This window comes from Octopus bimaculoides, chromosome 25, assembly GCF_046866305.1.
Source record: "Octopus bimaculoides isolate indiv1 chromosome 25, ASM4686630v1, whole genome shotgun sequence".
Lineage (NCBI taxonomy): Eukaryota > Metazoa > Mollusca > Cephalopoda > Octopoda > Octopodidae > Octopus > Octopus bimaculoides.
The window spans coordinates 36142530-36148569 of NC_142952.1; positions in this window are offsets into that span (position 1 = coordinate 36142530).

The window sequence follows — 6040 nt, forward strand, 5'->3', positions numbered from 1 at the left end:
AGAGAAGGGAAGGTGGGTGCTACATTATCAATGTGAAGAAGAAGAAGAAGGGGTTAGAAGAAGCTGTGGTGTTTTAGATGTGACCCCTTAACCGCAGTCTTGGATTAGTGTGAAGGCCTTCGAAATATATCTGTCAATGTTATACTCACTCTCTCAGTCTCTCTCACTCATGTATGCATGTGTGTGTGTGTATATATATATATATATATATATATATATATATATATATATGTTTGTATATATCTATATATGTTTTTGGTTTTATTCAAAAATTGCATTCTCTCACATAAACTCGATTATGTCCAGCATAATAAAGTGTGTGTGAATGTTGTGAGGGGAGGTGAACGAGGGGACAAATGCTGATGTGTACGATGCATATGTATATATATACACACACACACACACATATATATATATGTGCATACATATATATATTTACTTAAATTTTGTGTTAGAAACAGCTCAATAATGTATAAGATTATCAGTAACCCATACTTAATGTATGTCACTTGTTAAGCGCTTATACCTGCTGTATTTCGTCTCAGAGGGTCCCTTTAAGGTTGTATAGCCATGCCTACCATTGATGTATACTGTGTTTTTTAACACTGTATGTCTTTAAATGCTGCATCTACATACATTAAATATGTGATAATGGTAATACACATATACATACATACAGACATGCATATGTATGTGTGTATATATATATATATATATATATATATATATATAGACATATATGTATATATGTATGATGGATGTATATATATATATGTATGTATAGATGTATATATGTATGTATAGATGTATATATGTATAGAGGTGTGTATATATATGTATAGATGTATCATCATCATGTATATACATACATATATATACACATACATACTGATACACAATTGTGTGTGTATATATATGTATGTGTATATATATGCATATGTATGTATGCATATATATATATATATATATATATAAATATATATATATAGCATGTGCATATATGTGTTTATGTGTATATATGAAATATATAGCACTGTCTTGTTCAAACATATGCATTTTTGCTGATATGTATGCATATATGTATGGGTATGTATATAACATGTGCAATAAAAATTATATATATCTATATATAACCTACATGTATATATACTTTTTATAATTGTATGTATGTATAAATAAATGAATAAGCGACAAAGATGATCACATGACTTTTTCCTGGTTCCATTAAATCTTTTAATCTGTTAATTGTGGATTTTATTAATGTTGTTGTTGTTATTATTATTATTATTATATTATTATTATTATTATTATTATTGCCAATCTGGCAGAATTGTTACCTCACCAAGCAAAATGCTTCCTGGCATTTCATCAGTGGTGATGGTCACTTTTGCCTTTCACCCTTCCATCCAGGGTCACTGAAATAAGTACCAGTAATGTACTGGCTCGATGTAATCAACTAACCCTCTCCTCAAAATGTCAGGCCTTGTGTCTATAACAGAAAAGATTATTATTGTTATTATTATTAGGGAGAGAGTCTGTTTAGATGAGATGCAGTTTGGGTTCGTGCCAGGGGAAAGCACCACTGATACTATATTTCTGGTAAGACAGTTGCAGGAGAAATACCTAGCCAAAGATAAACCTCTGTACCTGGCTTTCGTTGATATGGAGAAAGCCTTTGACAGGGTCCCCCAATCCCTTATCTGGTGGTCAATGAGGAAACTAAGGATAGATGAATGGTTAGTGAGAGCTGTGTGAGCCATATACAGGGACACTGTCAGTAAGGTGAGGATTGGCAACGAGTACAGTGAAGAATTTCAGGTAGAGGTAGGGGTCCACCAAGGTTCTGTCCTCAGCCCCCTCCTATTTATCATAGTCCTCCAGGCAATAACAGGAATTCAAGACAGGATGCCCCTGGGAGCTCCTCTATACTGATAACCTTGCTCTAATAGCTGAGTCACTATCAGAACTAGAGAAGAAGTTTCAGGTGTGGAAGCAAGGATTAGAATCGAAGGGCCTCAGAGTCAACCTAGCTAATAAGTAGGAAGGCAGACAAACCACACATCCCTTCAGGTAGATGGCCCTGCTTGATCTGTAGAAAAGGCGTAGGTAGAATCTCCATAAGGATGAGGATAGCTGTGTGAAAAAGTGTCACACCCTAGCGGTTGAGGGAACATGTGGAAGAGGTAGACTCAGGAAGACCTGGGATGAGGTGGTGAAGCATGACCTTCGAACATTAGGCCTCACTGAGGCAATGACTAGTGACCGAGACCTTTGGAAATATGCTGTGCTTGAGAAGACCCAGCAAGCCAAGTGAGACCATAACCCGTGGCCTGTGCCAGTGGTGTAGCCAGCCCACTTACGCATACCTTTCCTTCATTGGACACTAAACTCTGCTTGTGAAGACCTGTTGAGGCAAGTGAAATCGAAATCAAATTCGATGACAGCATCATGTCACTGGCATCCGTGCTAGTGGAGCACTAAGAGCACCATCCGAGCGTGATCATTGCCAGTGCCGCTGGACTGGCTCCTGTGCAGGTGACACGTAAAAAGCACCATTTTGAGCGTGGCCGTTGCCAGTACTGCCTGACTGGCCCTCGTGCCGGTGGCACATAAAAGCACCCACCACACTCTCGGAGTGGTTGGCGTTAGGAAGGGCATCCAGCTGTAGAAACCCTGCCAGATCAGATTGGAGCCTGGTGCAGCCATCTGGCTCGCCAGTCCTCAGTCAAACCGTCCCACCCATGCCACCATGGAAAGCGGACGTTAAACGATGATGATGATGATTTGATGAAGCCTCAGAGTTTATTTCGCTGAGTCTGATCAAAGGTGCCACCTGTCCACCGTCAGCGGGCAAAGGTGACACTTGTTTTACTGATCATGCTTCAAGAATTCTTGCAGTTCCAAGCAATTCTGATTTTATGTAGGTGTTCTGTCTTTATATTTTTGTTACCATTGTTGTGGTGAGCCGACTGAGTTATTAGCGTTGCTGGCTAATTGACGACCGATGTTGGTTTGTTTACCTTTCGGTAACTTAGTGACGCGGCAAAAAGTGTCTGATAAATGTATATTTCTTTATTCCCCACAAGGGGCTAAATTTACTGGGGACAAACAAGGACAGACAAAGGATGAAGTCGATTACTTCGACCCCAGTGCGTAACTGGTACTTATTCAAACAAGTACTATGTACGTGTGTGTGTGTATGTTTTACATATATTTTATTTTCATATATATTTATACAAAATATATATTTGATTTTAATTTATTCTCGTATGCATTTATACAAAAACTGTAAGCATAGATTCGCTCTCCATAAAATATTAAACCAACTCATGCAGTGATTAATTCGCCGTTTTCACTGACAAATCTCGAACATTCGACGTTATTGTCCCGCCTGGCCGCGAAGTAGATTAAGCATTTGACGTAGCGTGAATTGTTTATCTTTATATTGCTTTTCCGCACACTATTACACACAGACACTCACACACACACGCACACACACACACAGACACATACACACACACACACACACACACACACTATTACACACACACATGCGCGACTGTATTGTGCTAACAATAAGGTGTGGTATTTATTTAGCGTGGTAAGTTTTACATAATATAGATGTATATAAAATACATACGTACATACAAAAATATGTATTATATATATTTATGTGAGTGTGTGTGTGTGTGTATATATATGTATGTATGTATGTATATATGTGAGTGTATATATATGTATGTATATACACACATATAAATATATAATGTATTTGCATATGCGTACATAAAATATATATTTTGCAAGTTTTTATGAAATTATCCACACTAATAGTTAGCATACAAAAGCACTTATTATATAGATACTAGCATAGCCGTGTCGCCAAAATTGCCAACAGTTTTGGAAATGGTAGAAAATGGTATTATGAAAGAAAGCACTGATAAATGTCAGAAATCGTGTAAATGTCTGGTCATACAGAGAATTGAAGCACTTGAAGAATCATATACAGTTGTAACGTCTCGGTTGAAAATATCGACCACATATTTTCAACGGTGTAATTTTTTATAATGGCGCACTCCTGTGGACGGTTTAAATTGAATTAGCACTATTTTTTCCATCTTGACCAAAATTGCTTGACTAATTCGTCTTCTTAACGTCGTGGAGGCGTTCCAAGTGGTCTTTTCCAATCGCTTGGACACCACTCGGTAACTGCACGGATCCATCTGTTGTCTGTGAACATTGCAACATGCCCGACCCGGCAGAACTTGTGTTTTCGGTAGTCTGCAATCTCATTGCCCCCCCCCCCATCTACTCTCGAATGATCTCATTTCTCAGCATGGATCTCTCCATAGCCCTTTGCATCGTGGCCAGTCGACGTTCGATCAACTTCGTAGTAACCCACGTCTCATATGCTTATGGTATTGTCTACCTTTGGTTTTAGCACATTATTCTTACATATACACTAACAGACAGATGCGAAGGAGACCTGGAATAGAGAGGATACATCATTAAGGGGAATCTCATTCGAAATGGGCCGCAGAAAAAACCCTACTGGCTCCTTGGAGTGCTGTTGAGAGGAATCTCATTCGAATGGGGACGCAGAAGAGCCATGTCGAATCATTCAGTCGATATCATCAGAATAATGTCGGACACCAAAGAAATTTTGATGGTCAGCACTGTTTTGAGGAGTACGCGTTGGTGAAAGAAGCAAAATTAACCCGAACAAATTAGTGGACTTGAATCTCGGCTGCCGGACAGTACCGTTGGCCGTTAGTCTGACGGACAGATTAAGATTTTGGGAGTCTGGTTTTGTCCTGATTTTCAGATGGACAATGACTGGGTTAGAAGTTTGTCTTAAAACCCACAGTATTTCAAAATCACTAGAAAGCAAGAATATTTTTACCTTTGTACCTTTCACAAAAGTTTATCCTTCCCGGGTTGATAGTACGCCTACTTGTTCTGTCCGACCGAGTTCCCAAGCCATAACCAACTGACCTATGTGTCACGTGGGACCTTGAAATATTACATCGCCTGGGAACATTGCCTTTCCTTACAAATATTCAACCAGCGTCGTCACTCGGACGTGTTCTGTTGTAAAGAGGAGTTCAATACATTGTGTTCGTTAGAGAAAGTAACCTTCAAACGAGACGGTATTATACCCAAAAGTACACACGGATACAATGAAAAAATACGAAGCACGGAAAAAATTGCAATTTACTCGCTTTCATTTATTGAACGGTCCCATTTCTCTGTTTAAACAATGACGAACAGAAATATATTTGCGTGCACACACACACACACACATACATGTGCGTGCTTCCATGTGTGTGTGTGTGTGTGTGTGCCGCTGTTTACAATTTGTGAGATCTAAATTTGATATCTTTTATACGAATTTATTAAGCTCTTCTCAAAACAACTCCCTGAAGATTTCATTTTACCGTATTTTAAGAAATCTCTCTCTCTCTCTCTCTCACTCTAGTTCCGTATATATATATATATATATATATATATATATATATATATATATATATATATATACATACATATATACATATGATATGACTAAAAATAGTCGATCCTTAGTGGAGCAAAACCATATGGAAACGGACGAAAGAGATGCGAATTCTGCCTAGAGGAGTCACCCCAAATACTTACGCCAGGGAGTCACCTAATTAACTGCAGACAAGGAATTAGCGACACGCTGCAAGCATTTCCATAATAAATCTTTCAGTAGGTTCCCTCGATAACTTTAAAACTATAGTGAGAGACATTGGTCAAGATGAATATGATGCCTAACAGATAAATGCAACTTATTTGCTATAATTTGTTATGCATTTGTGTATATGTGTATATACGCGAGGGTGTTGAAATGTTTGCTGGCTTCAAAAGTGTCGCGAAAGGCCTGATTGGAGGCTCAACCTCCAAAGTTCTTTTACAAGCCTTAGAAAGAAAAAAAACTCATATAATATATATTATTTAAACATTTAAAAATGTATTTCATTTATTTTATCATTTTTTAAAATCAAATTTCGAAACAATA